Raw genomic sequence first — 606 nt, 5'->3', positions numbered from 1 at the left:
TGTGTGTGTGTGTGTGTGTGTGTGTGTGTGTGTGTGTGTGTGTATATATGTTGATGTGTTTATGTCCTTCTAACTTAGTGGTTTGACTGATAGAATAAGTCCTAGGCTTACAGTCCCCCAGATCTGACCAGTTTGAACATAATGCAGGTCAACTATTTCGGCCTGATATGGCCTGCCTGTGTGAATGCTTATTTTTAGAATGACATTGTAGGGTAGTTATGAGAGATCAGATTTGGCCAGTTTGAACATAAAACAGGTCAACTGTATGGGCTGGATAAGGCTTGTTTGTTTAAATGTTAAAGAGTTAGATAATTCAGCAGTTTTAGTGGCTGAACCTGCAGCCATCTGTTGCTGTTGGCACTCCGTCGCTTACGACGCCGAGGGTTCCAGTTGATCCGATCAACGGAACAGCCTGCTCGTGAAATTAACGTGCAAGTGGCTGAGCACTCCACAGACACGTGTACCCTTAACGTAGTTCTCTGGGATATTCAGCGTGACACAGTGTGACAAGGCTGACCCTTTGAATTACAGGCACAACAGAAACAGGGAGAAAGAGTGAGAGAAAGTTGTGGTGAAAGAGTACAGCAGGGTTCGCCACCATCCCTT

General features: G+C 45.0%; 1 protein-coding gene across 1 annotated transcript in view; it reads left to right on the top strand.

Annotated features, from left to right (window-relative positions):
• LOC106875227 (probable acyl-CoA dehydrogenase 6) overlaps positions 1 to 606 on the top strand; it is a 34,934-nt gene that overhangs the window by 33,018 nt on the left and 1,310 nt on the right. The window lies entirely within an intron of this gene.

This window comes from Octopus bimaculoides, chromosome 6, assembly GCF_001194135.2.
Source record: "Octopus bimaculoides isolate UCB-OBI-ISO-001 chromosome 6, ASM119413v2, whole genome shotgun sequence".
Taxonomy (NCBI): domain Eukaryota; kingdom Metazoa; phylum Mollusca; class Cephalopoda; order Octopoda; family Octopodidae; genus Octopus; species Octopus bimaculoides.
This window is presented reverse-complemented; position numbering and strand designations above follow the sequence as displayed.